This window comes from Haemaphysalis longicornis, unplaced genomic scaffold (genome assembly GCF_048455015.1).
Source record: "Haemaphysalis longicornis isolate Haplotype H1 unplaced genomic scaffold, Haemaphysalis longicornis Haplotype H1 scaffold_1, whole genome shotgun sequence".
Taxonomy (NCBI): Eukaryota; Metazoa; Arthropoda; class Arachnida; order Ixodida; family Ixodidae; genus Haemaphysalis; species Haemaphysalis longicornis.
The window spans coordinates 97,449,465-97,465,535 of NW_027526203.1; the positions used below are offsets into that span (position 1 = coordinate 97,449,465).

The 16,071-nt window shown below is 47.7% G+C and overlaps 1 long non-coding RNA gene across 1 annotated transcript; it reads left to right on the forward strand.

Moving 5' to 3' along the window:
• The first annotated feature begins 4,372 nt into the window (after nt 1-4,372).
• On the forward strand, nt 4,373-15,126 carry LOC144165050 (uncharacterized). The gene is made up of 3 exons (XR_013321326.1): nt 4,373-4,639; nt 8,127-8,292; nt 14,974-15,126. It is a non-coding gene; the product is annotated as an uncharacterized LOC144165050 (long non-coding RNA).
• Nucleotides 15,127-16,071: the final 945 nt, after the last annotated feature.

Here is a 16,071-nt window from a genome sequence, read left to right on the forward strand (position 1 = left end):
GTATTTCAACATGTCTCGGTCTGTTTGCAGACGGTCGGCTTGTATAAAGACAAAAAAGAGCGCTTTGACACTACCAAACTGCAAACTCACTTGAAACGTGTTCAAGATTTGTGCTCCATGTGGAAAATGAACCTACATAATAAAAACTCTGTACGCCTTTCTTTTACAACGATACGGAAGCCCATGGACGCTGAGTAGCTTTTAAAAAATTAGCCTGTAAAAAGGCAGTTAGATATAAATACCTAGGTGTCGTCTTTTCATTCGATTCCTCATAGAATGCGCCTGTGAGGGTCGTGGGTGTGATCATCATCAAGTGCTCTAGATGTTATGCAATGCAACTTGAAACCTTCGAAGCAAAACCTAAACAGGACAGCCTCTTTAGCATGTGTTGGACCTAGACTGTGCCTCTTCCGCGTGGGACCATTCGCAAGTTATCCTCATTGCTCAACTAGACAAAATTCAAAACTTAGCGGCTGGGCTCGTTTTGGGACGGTATAAGAGGGGAGATAGGTGCACTCAAATGAATATTAAGCTTCACTCTCAACTGTTTTCCCCGCAACGACGAAAAGTGCGATTGAAGTTCGTTTCGCACATATGTAATAATAGAAGAATATTGAAGAAAGATAAATACTTTAAAGAACCTCATTTCGGCATAAAATTCACCAAGTTTTAAAAATAAGAGAATTGCGGACCATTACGGAGCTCCTCCCAAAAACGTTTTCTGTTCGAACCATTACAGACTAGAACAAGTTGTCCCAAGTGCAAGTGCGCTGTAATAATGAAGGCTTGCATGTCAATGCCGTAACCCCTTTCCGTAGGACCTTCAGGCAATGCGGGGTAATCTGTGAATAAATAATGGAGCTGTCAGAGATGACATTGCGACATTCGTAACTCCACTTCTAAGGTGAGCAGGGGGCTTTTGTGAGCAAGGGTGTAAGCATGATTCATTTTGACGAAATAGGGCAAAGTGGAGAATAGAGATCAGGGCCAACTTTTTCCATTAGTAATCCTATATAATTATGTCTAGTATGCAAACTATAACCCATTCTTCAGGTGGCAGAAAAAATATACATCCAGATGTAATGAATGAGGACGAATTCCCATTGCCGCATGATATTAATTACAATGCTAATAAAGCTGGAAAAGCCGTTGTATTTCCGCGTAAGTTATACAACCGTAAATTCGGTGCGCGTAGAGACACTCTGGGAATAATTTATGCTTGCTATGTTCGTCCGGTGTTGGAGTTCGTAGCGTTTGATTTTCTGTTTGCGCGGCGTGCAAATTACGTCCCCTCTATCTGGTCGGGAAATCGGCTTGGCGATTATGTTTTGAGTAACCAAAGTGCGAACCTAACTGTGTATTGTAACTGGAAGCGCGATTTCCTCAATTTTTACACCGATTTTAAGTACTGACTCGATTATTTTTGTACTGAGTCTCTATTGTATGCGCCTCAACTCAATTTACTTCTGAACCCTGACCTCCACTCGAGGAATCGCGTGAGCCTGCTTTTAGCTCCCACAATTGAAATGCGCACCGACATGCTATCGGCAAGTTCATGTAGACCTACTGTTGCTCCTCTCTTCTCCAACTAACTTGCCTCCTGTCGAAACAAAGCTAGACAATATTTTTCTAGCGAATAAGCTCTTGCAGGCCAGATTCCTCAACGGTTCTCTTCAAGATCGTTTTTTCACTCTCCATGTTCATGTTATCTGCATACCGATGGGTCGCAAAGTAATGAGAGCGCTGGGGTTGTAATATAGTCTCAGTCTCTCGACTGCTCTTTTTCAACTAGGCTGCCGGTTGTACCCTATTTTTCAGGTGAACTTATAGACGATAATTGTGACCCTTAAAAAACTCCAGCGTTGATTTTCTGAGATTTTTAACCCTTCAGATTTTCGGTGTTTACCGTCTTAACAACTGATTCTTCCATTCTGCGCACCTTCCGTATAGGTTCGTTCCTCAACAGCTTCGCGAGATGCGGGTAGTGTAGGTACCACGCCGTGCACTGGTATTTTTAAGGAAGTGCTAACCCAATGAACCAGTCTGGCCCAAGGTGGCTCTATCGTCGGCTGAAGTTATGTTCGCAGTTTTCTGTTGGAAGCGAGGTTGGGGTGTTTGGAAATTTTACAAAGTCCTCGGCAGGACGCCTTTTTTTCATGTTCTATTATAACATCTCTTTTCATTCATAGAAGTCCAAATTATCGTATACTCGGAAGGCGAGGTGAGAGTGACTAAATGAAGATGCAGATACTTCCCAATACATGTACCTTTATCCACAGAAAATGTACAGGCCTTGGTGTCCCCGTGTTCTTACTTCAAGCATCGGGAAATAACGGTGCGTTTTTTTTTTTTAATTGCCGCAGCTTTTTCTCAGTGAGACCCACGCACCTAGAATTTAGTACCATTCGAGTTGAAGTACCGTTATACACTGCCGTCCTTTCGCTGCGCTCTTCAGTCGTGGGAGCTTGCCACAGGGATCTTTCGTTCGCCATTTTTTGGTTTGTTGCAGCAACCCGCCGGCTCCCAGCTTGACAGATATTCTTCATTCCTTTTTTAAAGCGAAGCTTTTCAACACTACCATACCAAGGGTTCTGTCGTGACCATTGGTGTTAACAAAAAACTCCTGCGAACAAACAAAAGAAGTTACTGGCACTGGTAAGAATCGAACCTGGAACGAATAAAGAAACTGAGCGAGAGCCCGGTGCCCTACCGCTTGAGCTGCAAGCCCTTTTTTTTCCCTATTGTCTTGAGCTACAAGCCCACGCAGACTGCGGAGAGAGACGGTGCACTCACCGAGCACATCAGCGGGTTTGCCGCCTGTGTTCTCGCCGAATCCCACGTTATAGCTTCACGCGACCTCTTGCGCCGCTGTGCGCTCCGACAATGGCAGTGTGCGCGCCTTTTGCATGCGCTAGAAGTTAGTAAAAATTAAAGGAAGCTCATACCAACGCATGGATTCGCACTCCTCCGCTGTCTATGCCGCCGATCTTGTCGCCTCCGACTGCAGCGGCAGAGATGGGCGAGAAGTGAGATCGTCTAATACCGGGTTTGAGCTTCCTTTAATTCAATAAAAATAGTTTCCACTCATGTGCTTCACCAATTCTTGCAACGAGTGCTTGCAAAAAGCAAGCACTCGTAATTTTTAAGAAAGGAACACTGCAAATATTACTCATGTATTGATTTTTTGCCTTATATTTGCGTAATGTCTTGTTCTTGTTCAACAATGTTGGCAAGTATGAACATTAAAACAGGGCTTAGACGTTCAGATTTGGCTCTGAGTATATGAGCGCAGCATCTGTTCAGTTTGCCCAGGGAGCTAAATCGAGTGACAGTCCAAAATTTTCCCTTTCAAGCAGCCCAAGAAAGACTATCCTCTTTAAAAATCTCGGTACTAAAAAAAATGAGGTCACTAATGCTGCAACTGCAGCCACTGCCACGCGCTACCAGAGAGAGAGAGAGAGAGAGAGAGAGAGAGAGAGAGAGAGAGAGTACAACTTTATTGCTACCAAACCCGAAATTCTACCTAGGGTGCTGAAACGGCGAGGCGGCTTTGTTTTAGCAGTTGCTCAAAACCATCGGAAGGGGCGAGCAAGCAGGTGGCACTGCGTGCGTACCCACAACACAAGCAAATCCCGCGGGGGTATGTCCCGCGATCCGGGGTCACCAACAAGCCAACTCACCTTCGTCAGTGGACACGATTTCTTCTCATAGCGATCATCATCATCATTCAGTGGAACGCCTCGCGGTCGGGCTGGTCTTGTGACTCCTGCTCGTGCCTTGACGTGTCAATTCAGTGGAACGCCTCGCGGTCGGGCTGGTCTTGTGACTCCTGCTCGTGCCTTGACGTGTCAATCTCCCCGCTGGCCCGTCCCCTCGTTCGATGTTCCTCCAACATGGACATGGCGGCGCGCCCTCCGTGCTTCGAGCCCTGTTCCAACCCAACCAATCCAGACCGCCTGCCCAACGCAGGAACTAGTCGGTAAGTTCAAGCGATGCTGCCTGCCACGGTTCTTTACCCGATTCAAACCTAAGTGGCCCGCTGCCGTTCCAGGTGGCCGATCGGTCACTGACGGTCGCCTCGGTTAGCGGCGTATCCTGTTGCTTCTCTAGCTGCCATGCCTAGATTCGGGGTGTAGCAGGATAAGGTGGGTTTCTTTCGGCTCGTTTAGCGTTTGACTCGGAGTTTTCAGAGAATTCATTGGATCGCGGTGCTGATTTCGCGGTCTGTTTTGCGCTGGCGTTCACGGGGAGCCCGCGTGCTAGTAAGTTGGGATTCAGCGTAATATTTCTGGGTTCAAAAACCTGACAGGCAGTACGACCACTCCGCAGTACCCAAATTATTGTGCTGACAACAATGTGATAACGCAGAAAAATTTCCTCTTTTCCCATGGTTGAGGGGAATACTTTTAAGGCGCTCTGTGCTGTGGGGAAAGCCCATTCTGGTGCCATGCCATTTCTGGGGTGTCCTCCTTTTCGTATATACAGTGCTTGCCTCGTGGTCTCGGTTCACGCCTGCGCGGCACACAGCGAAGACGTCTGCCACGGCTGTACGTCCGCGCCAGCTCTTCGGAAGAAAACCCCCATATTGGCGGGACTCGCGGCAACTCGAGTACAGTGAGCGCACCGTGCAATGATGCAGGTGGGTGCGGTGTGCACCGCTATGTGCCCCGTTGTAGATAAAAGGATTCAATGTGGTGGTGTGCGCGCGCTAAATTCAAAAGTATAACACCACCAAACCACTTGCTGCCAACAGCTTGCCCCTCGCCATCGGTGCCATTCCCAGCGCTCTCCAAAATGGCTAGCGTAGTTGTGCTCATTCGTTATTGTAGCAATGTCATTCTCATTGTTGCAGCGGCAACGTGCCAATAAACATCAAGCCCAAGAAATCGGAAAACACGATAATTTTCTACTGTTCGTCCAGACCACTAATCTCAATCTCATATCCTCATCGTATCATTGGCTATTACATTTATATGATTACTTGCTCACCTCATACTGAAGTTGGAAACACTGTCCACCCTCGTGCGGCCTCAAATTACTAAAGACTGGATCGTTCGTCTCAGTGGCGGCTGAAGAACCCAAATCTAGAATTACTACCAACGCATTACTTGGACTCCGAAGCTCGAAACAAATCTAACTGGCAAAAGATTTAGCATTGATTTTACTCATCGAAAGGCACCTTTAAATTCGTGTTCAATGGAAAGGTGCCCTTCCTCGTATAAAAGTTATTGCTTGATTGATCGACATCTTCGGCATGCGCCGAAGTTGCCTTTTCAAACGTTTACATACAGATTTTTTTCAGTCAAGGATTGGAATATAAAAGAGAAGTGAGGGTACGGAGGGAGTCTCTTTTGTTGTTCAGTTACGTGCAGCGTACCGGCGGTACGATTTGACAGATAGTACAACTGGTGCTGACTTCTTTTTTTTTTTTTTGCGTGGGAATTTGTGCCAGACAGGATATGAGAAGTCGTATTTACACTGACCTATGGTGCAGAAAACCCATAAAAAATTGCGTCGCATTTTTTTAATGAAATCGCGTTTTGCAACCCACTAAGCGTAATTACGGCCGGAGGAAGCGTTTTTTTTTTTTTTTTTTTTTCACCATACAACGTGAACAAACGCGAGAAGGCTTTGAAATTCGCGCCACGCAACCTCAGCAGTGACCTATGACGGGAAAACTAAAACCAGAGTTATAAGTTGGTTAATTGCAAGTTAGCATTTCAGTCACCCCATAAAAACGGAAGCAAAAGCACCACCACAATCTTACAGTAACGTTTCGTAGCTGTGGCTGTGGTTGCGGCCGCCAATCGCAGAAAATACCCTGCGACGTACGTAATTCGGACTGTGTGAGAAACAGGGCTAATTGCCTGTGCTCAATCTGTTTATTACCTAGGTTATTTGTTAGAAGTAATCATTGGTATTAGCAGAAAGCCACGGTTTTATACACCAAACATATGTCCTTTGGTCTCAATGGCGCCTTAAATGGCTTCAACGCGTCATAAGGCTGGAACTACACAACACTACCCGCCAGTAGCGGTAGGAAAAGCTGTCAATAAAAATATGTCAGTCTGTATCTCACTCTAATGTGCCCTTCAATGACCCGCGTCGAAACACCCAAAGAAGGCCAGAAGCGAACCAAAGCATGCCAGCCGGCTACCACCAATGGATAAGGATTACCGAAGTCAATTATTCATTGATTAGACATTTACCGTAATAATGGTTAGGCTGAATTAGGGTGGGTTAATGTGGGTAAGGTTAATTGAGGTTAAGCTGCATTAGGCTGTACTTCGATTACGTAAAAGGTATAAATTATTTATTAGTGATTCATAGCAATGATTGGTAAGGTGGAATTAAGATGGATTAGCATAAATTCAGATGGGAAAGGGAATTAGGAGTGGTTTACTGCAGCATTAAGATAAATTTTCAAAATTAAAAAGGGATTTGAGTATATTAAGGTGAAAATAAATTGAATTGTGATGGACTTTAGTCTGTTAAAACGGAATGAGATAAATTAGGGTGGTTTAAGATGCAATAATACAGAATAAAGGTTAAAATAGCGTGTCTGCTGTGCCGACGGGTTGCGGTGTTCATAAAAGGTTCCCGTCACAGTGACACGCCAGGTTGTCGCCTTAAGGGCACGTAAACATACTTACCTCCCCGAGGAAATAATTAACGCAAAGGAAGAAAGGAACCAAACTTTATTTTCCTAAGCACCCTCAGTCCAGGTTTAAAGAAGTTTCAAGATGTTTAAAACAAGCTGTGGCCATGGCTTCCTTCGCTTTGGACGCCAACAGCAGCTGTGTCGCAGCGCTGGCGTCAGCCAGACTTGCCTCTCAGGATGCTAGAGTTGGATTCGCTATGCGGGACAACTTTGGATGTCGATCACAGGCCCATATTGTGTGGGATATGTTTGGGTAACCTTGCAGAACGACCAAGTAGGGGTGCCGGGTAACTTTCGAAAGCGATGTGTGATGTGCTCAGTGGGCAATGTGTTAGTCTATCTGTCGGAGGAGGACGGACTGCCGCCTTGTGATGTGGGGAGGGATGTACCTCGCGCTGCGCGCGAAACGACTCGAGGCATTCGCGCGGGCTGACAGACGGCTGCCCATCGCTTAAGGTTGACGACAGCTGGTCAGGTGCTCGGTAAATAGTTGCTCGGACGAGCGTATGTGCCCCTTCATTTCCTGCCTAACCCTCGTGCCCAGGATTCCAAATAATGTGGAACGTGTGCGCTTTGTCGTCGAGTGCGTCTTCGATGAGGCGGGCCGCGCGGTGGTGCAGGTCATTTCTGACCAATTGTACTTCTATGTTTCATGGAAAGGCGACTGCTCAACCTAGTCTTCGGCAATAACGGTACAGACACTGAAGGGAGGCACAAGTAATCAACAGCCAGCCACTATGCGAAACCGAGGAATAATGATTACCACGTTGGTTAATCATTGCTTTGCGATGAAGCATTCAAGTCTTTAAGGTGCTTACCGTATAAATATGGAAATTACGATGCATCAGGCTGGATTGAGATAAATGAGGATAGAAGAGGGTGTATTCAGATTAACGAGGATAGATGACTGGCTGATTAGTGACAAATAACAATGATTTTAAAAACGCCATTGAAATGTATAATGATAGATTAACGTTGATTACGGCTATTACGGATACATTAAAAGTGTATTACAATGAATGAAGAAAATTGAGGCGGTATGAGGTTGGAATAAGCTGAGGACAAAGTGGATTAGAGGGGATGAAGTGATGGACGGCGGATAAATGTGGATTATGTCGTTTTGGGCTCGGTTGACTTCTACCAGGGTAGATTAAGAAGGGTAAATTTCCCTCTGCTGTATCGACGGGTCAACGTGTTAATAGGAACCTTTCACAATCCAGCTTTCACAATACCACCCAAGGCTTTGGCCTTCAAAGCGCCTAAGCAGACCTATGTGCCCGAGAGAATATTGTACGAAACGGAGCAGGCTTTTTAAGGAGGTTTCTCGTTATGCTTAGCTGTTTTATGCGTCTGAATGACGAACAGAATAGAGTTTGGTACCGATAATTATTCAGCCTTTCGTGCATCTGCGTTACCATTGAGGGCGGCATATGCACAACCCGAATACGTCTATACCTTGTTGTAGGCCAACAGTCCCTGGGGTGTCGCGACGTGGTCCGCGGGGCTGTGGCCTCTACCACAACGGCCTGATCGTCCTGCCTCTCCCATCCGGAGGGGACCTGGTGAGCTGGGGGTCAGCCGGGGGCTCCATTCCGGAGCTCCTCCGTCCACGCACATGCGTGAGTGGCACGGTGAGTGGCACTTTCCGTGAGTTGGATAGGCAAGAAGATAGAGAAGGCGTTCTGCTGCCAACTTTAACAACATTGGCCAGACAGGTTCTGTTGGTCTACTCTGCAGTCTCAGTCAGGGCCTGCTAGCCGGCCCATTTGGAGACCGATACAAGCAGCAACTGCTTACGTGGTTCAGCTATACCGGTGCGAAGGTCTGGCTACGTGCAAGCTGGAAGGATAACCCCATTGCTAGAGCTAACCCATTGAGCGGCGACAACTTCGTTGGCAAGCTTGCTTGCCGCTTGGCCTCCTTAAATTGGCATTTTTATGAACGACAGTCTTTTTATGGCTATTTAAAGGCGAAAATTTCTTTTGTGTGTATGTCTGTCTGCACCTTGGTTAAGCCTCCACCAGAAGCTGACAGAACTCTTCAAAGAGATGTTTAAAAAGCATGTATGTCACAAGAAAAAACTTCGTAGTATACTTCATACAAGAAAAAAAAAAGATTAGACATATCCGACGCAGAACAAATGATACTGCCAGTGTTCCTTTGATGAAAAATATACGGGGACCTAATTTTTGCTATTTGAAACAAAAAACGCATTCAAATATTTTAATTCCAAAATACCAAAATGCCTCGCCCTCAAGCTAGGGCTCACGGCTCGAGCGCCAAGCCCTGGAGTAACAAAAAGACCGAACTGATTGAGTGCCAGCTGTGCGAACGTGGGAACATTGAACTGAATTCATCAAACATCATTGCGCTTATGACAGGAGTGGAAAAGCGTAATAGGTGGGCGGGGGGCAGGGAGTAGAGTCGCGTGGCAGCGGTGAGAGTAGACGTCTCTCTACGACATTTGCAGTTAAGCGATCAGATACGCCGCGTCATACTTGTTGGCACAGGCACTCACCCGTGAGCGCTGAAGAAATGCGCTTTCTCCCACGGCCAATGACCGGGAGGTTTGACAACGCCTGTGTTCAGTAGAGAACGTTAAATATCTGAAAGGTCGTGGCTTTGAGTGGTTTTCTTTCGTGCTCACACGTCCCAAGAGGCCTCGCTTTGTGGGTAAGCGCTTAAACTTTGAATAACAGACGTGGACAAAAGAAAGACGGCAGCACAAGAGAAGAGCGCTGTCGTCTTAGTTAGCCAAGTTTTTTGTCCACGTCAGCTTGTCCAAGACTAAGCACTTTCCCAGTCACCTATGCACACCAAATAGCCCCGACTAATGCACTCATAAGCGGCGACATTGGTAGATCAAGAAGAGCGGTGGCAGCACGAAACTGGGCATGCCATACATCAAGGCGCATTCGGGTGGTCTTTTAGCAGCAAACGGTCCACCGTGTACTCACACTGCTTCCAAGCTAAGTACAGCTGCGCCTGAATAATGAACAAACAGTTCGACGAGAGCTGCTAGAATATGATACGGGAGAAAATGCAGACGGAATGATGTACGTGTGGCAGCACGACTTTGTCGCTGAGCGGCGAACCACCACGCAGGCACAAGGACGCCAAAGAAGCCCACAGTACAAATGCGACGCCCAAGGCGATACCAACATTCGTTGCTCTGCAGTTTGGTTCTTTGCAAGGACTAGAAGCGCGAAACTCCGGGCCAGAAGAAGTAGGACTAGATCGATTTCCTGCCTTTTTCGTCTTGCGGACATCTATTGTCCCATTAATTGTACTTTCAAAGGGTAAATAACTAGACCACTAACTATTGTGATTTCCTACAGCTTTACATGGCGGAACTGTGCAGATTTTCTGCGTAGCTCGCCTTGATCCTTGAATGTCGGCTGCGCAGTCTCTTGTGTCGTTCAGGCGGTGTCAAGCTAAGGCGAGGGATTTCAGATAAGCGACAACTTCTTAAATACTGCTCGAATGTGATCTCCTGTGTAGGTATTGTTTGTGAGTGGTGTGGTGGATATGTGCTACGAACTGACATACCTATACATTGAATGATTTTAGACATCGCTTCATGATTTAGGTATCGCTTCATTATCAAGGGCTTTGGATGTTTTACAAAGCGAGAAATTTCCAGGTTTTGTGCGAGAGGTTCTATGAGACCTAGGCTTGAGTGCAGTTGATTCTCAGGCTGGCAGCAGGACCATAAATATATAGTATGCAAGAGACCAGGCGTACTTCTTTTGGGGCAACGGAAGCGATGAAAGTGTTCGTTAGGGTCATTAGATTCCACCATCATTCTACGTGTTTCATGTAGGCACTGCAGCAAATAGTATCTCCTGAAACGTTCCCACCCCTTCACTGCCTGAATACCAGGTAATATTGGTATTCTTAGTCTTACTTGGCCCAGCATACAAAATGTAAGGAATCATGTACGTGGAGTTCACGTTGTAAGAATATTTAGGTGTTGACACTGCGCCTGGCGGCACGACCAGGTTTTGTTCACCGCCCCGCTGCGCTTGCCTTGAGCGCGGACAAATGGCGCCGCGTCACGGGGGCCTGTCCGGTCGCCGATCTTCGGCGGCCATAATGCGGGTGTTGCGGGTTCGTTCGATGCTGCCGTGTGTACTTGTGCTTTGTTAAGTGCAGCAAGGCACAAGAAGGTTGAAACTGGCGTCGGTTACGTACACTTTGATATAGTTGAGGTCATACTCGCTGGAGCTACATGAATGGGCGAAACGGCAGCGAAGACGTTACCCAGTGATTGTTTCGAGCCCGCTGCTGAAATGGGTTCATTTCTGTTTTGAAAGAGCTTTGAATGCTAACATTTTCGTGTGTATGCCTTTCTGCCTGTCCGTCGATTCAGCCACACGGTCAAAAGATAAAAAATTTTTGAACGAGACGTTCATAAACGCAGAATATTTCCAAAGCTGTAGATATGGTCGTGTACTTTATACCTGTCAACATTGTTATGGTCGGATACTTTATACCTGTCAACATTGTTCAGCGAGAAGAAAACATGAGCATGTTTAAAGTAAACCATCAATATGTAACTTAGACTACCACAATTCTTTAACTGAAAGTAGACATGGTCGTACTTTTAGCGTTCAAAACAATACTTTAACCCCAAATTCAAAAAGGTTTCGCGCTCCGGAGTAGAGCTTGCGGCTCGAGCGCCAAGCCAAAGAGCAACAACAGACGGTGCGCAAGCTGTGCGAATGCGGGAAAACTGGATTTAGCAAACTTCAATTGCGTTTATTATGGGGTAGAGAGAGAGAGAGACAGAGATAGAATTCGTTGATCCTTACGACATTGTTGTTGCCCCCAACACAGGGAGCTTGTGGCTGCTCTGCAGCGTGCCCAGACGGGAGGGGAACCGCGTGAGAGATGAAAGGGGTGACAGGAGAGGCAGGTTTGTGGCGAGGGCGGTAGAGGACTACCATCTCTCTACGATACTGCAGCACAGCCAGCAGATATTCGGCCAATGTTTTGCTCTTATGCACGACTTGTGGCAGCATTGTGAAATATGTGCCGCCTATTAAGTGCAAGAAGTTCGCATGAACACGCAACATACTTAATTTGAGAGGGAAAAAATCATGCGCGCACATTCAAACATTGCGTCAGCACTGTATGCCTCCACGCTGCGATAAGGTCATGCCCGCCTAGTAAAGAACACGGGTAACTTCGCCCACCTGATGTTCGTTAATGTCCACAGAACTCTGTAGGACGTTTCCACATTTCACCTGCATCGGAAGTACTGCCTCCGCAGCCAGGACTACAACCCGCGCTCTTTTTACACCTACACCGCTCTACGCATGAGCGCAGGGATATAAAAAAATGCCGGGCCATTTCCACTAACGTGAAACCTGGTGAGGGGCGAAACATGCAGTTTTTGCCAACGAAGGTGAAACCGTTGGGGGATGGAGATATGCAGCTTTGCTGTAAAAGTATCGTGCCTTTGAAGTACAAAGTGTTCTACTGCGAGGCGTAAACGAGTGTCTTACGAAGTTTTCCAGCGCTGGGCGCAAACGGCTGTCCCGGTGTTTTAAATGCAGAGCATTTCTTAGCCTCGCCTCTTCCTGCGTCGGACGGCGGCCACAGCTCCGCGTCCGCAGCAGGTGCGCGCATGCGTCGTAGTCAGCCCGTTCGCTCGTCACCCCCGGAACGCTCCGTCGCGGTCTCGGCCACGGCCGGGCTGGAGGAGCGGCGGGCGCGCACTTTCATATGAAAGTGCGTGCTCGCCGCTCCTCCAGTCCGGCCGTGTCTCGGCGTAACAGGTGCGTGATAGCAGCGTGGTGGGGCGTAGAAGGGCGCGCGCTGCTTGCGCATGCGCGCTCTCCCCCCCGTCCGCTCTCCCTCTACTGCGCGCGCTGCAAATATAAAGCCGCTAGCGGTCGCTCGTGCTTCAGTCACTGCGTTGCTCCTTCCTTCATTGGTTGACGCTCGCTCCCACGTTTACTCGTGTCTGCTACTCCAGCATCACGGAAGAAGCGATGGAAGCAACACTGCCTTCAACCAGTACTGAGGCCCCAATGCTCTGCATTTACTCGTGTTCCCCTCGCGGAAAGGCGCGGGAATTTTTTCGTACGCGTTACGAAGCGTTCATCGCGACGCACAAACGAGTGTACCGGAGTTTTCAAAGGGCAGAGCACTTTATGGGCCCGCCTTGCCGTCTTAGCTCACTAGCGGTCGATGCGACTGCCGGAATAACGCGGCGCAGCGAGATAACGGACAAAAGTAGACCCTTCTGTACCGGCGTCAGGGAGTGACGCTGAGGCTTCGAACAACCACGTGGTTTAAATAGTCATAACCGTTCCAACCTCGTGAACGGCTGGCGCTTGTCATACATCTCCTCTTTGTTTAGCGAAAGAAAATTCCAGGCACATTTCAGGCAAAATCTGGATATATAACTGGCATCCCCCGCGTTAATTTGGTTAGTAACGCTCGTGGGGTTGGTTTTTGCGATAGTAAGCGAAATAAACCGATGCGCAAGAAAACATTTCGCGTGCGAAATGCTGCAGAAAGGCTCCAGCCCTGCAAGAAAAGAATGGCGCGTTCGCAATGCCGCAGAAAGGCTCCAGCCGCGCAAGGAAAAAGGGTGCGTTCGAAATACACAGAAAGGCTCCCGCCACGCAAGAAAAAAATTATGAGTTCGAAATGTCGTTAACCAGCTCCAGCATACAAAACTAAAGCAACAACAAACAGAACAGACCCCCGCTGGCGCAGTTTCTGGCAGGGGGCGCGCGAGCACTGCGAAGGCGGGAAGTTTGAAATGCATTGGGTGGAAGCAGTGAGCGGTTAACGGCGCTGCAGCCCATTATGGCGAATCACTGTTCTGCACTTCCGGCAGCTTTCACAATGGGTGGAACGGCTTTAATTTTTTCAGTATGCGTTGCGTTCTTGCGAGAGGGGTAAACGAGTGTCCCGGTGTTTTAGTACCCCGACTACACGAGTCGACGATTATGAAATCGACAGGGGACGCGAGCAGCCCGAGCACCTAGAGCTTCGCCCCTAAAAAAACCGAGTGCGACCGCGACGCCTCACTGGCTAGTGCAATATTTTCGAAAGGTTCAGGCGCTGAAGTAAGGACAGACAGGGGCCTTGACAGGACATGACACGCGTTGGTAGGTACGCAACGCGGATGCTGTTAGTGGAGACGCCCCAGGAGTTGCTCCGGCCGAGCTCGCTCGTCTCTTACGCCGACACCGAAGATGAGGAGTGGCTGAGTACCTCAAGGAGGCGCCGGAGAGCACGTGCCGAGATAAATGCTTGCGCGACTGTGAATTGGGACTGGCAGATGTCAGCTTGAAATATTTGCAGTTAGCCGCGTATATTGGATGGAATTGGTGGCGGGCGAGTTGGCGCATCTTAACGTGATGGGAAAAACTTCGAAATTTGAGATGGCCACAGAAAGGAGAGGACGCAGGACTGCGCCTGTCCTGCGTTCTATCCTTTTCTGTGGCCGCCTCGCATTGCGCAGTTTTTCAATTTACGTTAGCCTTTTTTAGCTACCTCAGCAATGCTCGGACACAAAACTTTCCCCCAAGCATTCTAGGGTCGGGCAAAATATGCAGCTTCATAATCGCTATAAACGTTACCGGCATGTTTTGTGCCTTTCATACTAAATATCTTGTGATGCCGAAATGCAAAGCAGGTTTAAACTGGCCATGGTATCGCCGAAGCGGAAGTAAATTGATCCGATGCGTCATGAAATATTGAATGTGTTGTGCCTGGGTGCGCAGCAGCTTCTTCAGAAAGTGATCTCATCCACACAGATAACACCACACCACCATTAGGGGCATCAATACTTAATTAGGGTACCTTGTGATCTCCAGATATTTAACCCCGATAACACCTAGTGACTGTGGAGCTCGACCTAGAGCCGGAGAACACGGGAGAAACCGGCACCCAAAAAGCAAGTTTTCGCAAATTTTGTTCCTCTGCTGTGCCTACCACAACACAGAAACTGAAACCTGACGTCCGCACCCTACAATGCCTTCTGGTAGCAAGAAACCCAAACACAGCCCAAACGACTCTGAAAGCGCGGGTGCAGTGTGCCGCGCTTGCCGCTTCGCGAGCAGTTGGCCCCTGAGTCGCAGCGCCCTCGGGCAGCTGCGATCGGCGCGTGTACTAGAGAGCGAACGCGATCTGGTCAGCGTCAACATATTCTTACACCGTGCTGGAGTTCAACGTGCACTGTACGGATAATAACCAGATGTTTGCTATACTTCATGTGCACAAGTTAGGTGCAGTTGGTTTTTCTTACCACTCGCATTTAATGGCCTCGTCCGTGTTGTTTATTTCAGAAAAAACGGCAGAATGTCCTGCGCCGAGAACTTTCTCGGTACAACAAGGAAGTCTCGGAAGCTTGGTGCGCCGAGTTCATGGCACAGCAGATGGCTCAGCACATGGCGCAGCAGATGGCTCAGCACATGACGCGCGCTTTTGTAGTGGGCATTATTTTCGCGATATTGTTTGTTCTTTATTTATACTATAATAAAGTGTTTTTCATATGCCTTCAGCGCCCGGCGAGGGGCCATGTCGTTGTTCCAAAAGCAAAACGGTGCTTTTTTATGTCCGTAAAATGCCACTTTCCCGATGAAGATGATGATGGTGATGATGGTGATGATGATTATTGCTATTGGCTTCCCCTTTGTGATGACATGTCATCTTACCAAAAAGGATGTTTTATCCTCTTGGTTTAATACTAGCGCTGCTCTTAGGTTAGGCACAAAAAACTTGTTAGGAACAGAATACTTATTTTTCCTGTTACAGGGGGTAGCTGACCTGGGCAATATTCCCCTCTCTGCTTTTCGTCCACCAGCATTCTCATCTTCTTTTCGTCGCCTCGACAGCCTTGAAGTTAACCTCCTCTGTGCTACCCTTAAATCCCAGGGCTTCTGGAAGCCGCATATTTCCCTCGTGTAGATTTGGATGGATACCCTCGCATGCTAACACTATGTGTCGCATAGTTTCTGTTTCTTTTCCGCAGGCCACGCATACCCCATCGTTTTGTGTATACTTCCCCACAAAGCTCTTAGTTCGCAAGCAACCTGCGCTAGCCTCAAAAAGCAAAGCACTGCCCTGGGAATTATCGTAGAAATTTTCCTTTCTCATGTTCAATTTCTCAGCCCTGTACATCTCCAACGACATTTTAGCTTCCAGTTTTTTCTCTACATTTATTTGTTTCAATCTGCCTTGCTCTTTCAATAGTTAACATGGCTGTCTTCGATTCTCCACTGCTTTTTCCGTATTTCACCGTTAGCCTTCTAGTCTTCCTTAAACACTGCGTGTCCACGCTTTTCAAGTATGGGTACCTAAAAACCTTAGCTGCCCACCTTCGTTGATTCATTGCTCTCAACCACATCTCAAAACATATTTTACTCAGTGCTTCCTGAACTTAA